Genomic DNA, 577 nt, shown 5'->3' on the forward strand with positions numbered 1-577 from the left:
ATGGTATGAAACTATGTTGCCTGTCACAACGTTGCAAGAGCAATAATTCGTTTTCGATTATATTTGTTTTTCGTAATTGTGGCGGCACATAATTGTAATTGGTTTTAAAATTAGGATGAATTGCACAGTCCGACTTGGTGTGTTTGAACAGTGAACACATTTACCTGAAAGTGAAAATGGCAATAAAATATTTGGCCTGGGAATTGGTTTTAGTATCATATAACGCTTATTAAGATATTGAAAATATACTATTATTTCAAAAATATATATATTTCTAAAGACAGTACAAAGTTTATGCAAGTAGATAGGTGGTATCATTCGCAAAATGCACTTTTGTACTCTTTGTACATGTTGACGCGGTTGGGCCCAACTCGCCGGCGCCATTCGCCGCGCTCGAACGCGCTGGCGAGACGCTGTAGTACATATGCCAGGCCCTGTAAGTGGCGCTGTAGCGTCTGCCACAAAAGCAGCCGAAGAAGACTTCCCACCGCGCATGGTTTTGCGCATGGTTGCCTTCAAGCCGTTTGCTCCCGCTGCTTTTAATTCAAAGTAATCCTTCCCAGATCGAGGCAAGCGC

This window comes from Notothenia coriiceps, unplaced genomic scaffold (genome assembly GCF_000735185.1).
Source record: "Notothenia coriiceps isolate Sejong01 unplaced genomic scaffold, NC01 NC01_scaffold00028512, whole genome shotgun sequence".
NCBI lineage: Eukaryota > Metazoa > Chordata > Actinopteri > Perciformes > Nototheniidae > Notothenia > Notothenia coriiceps.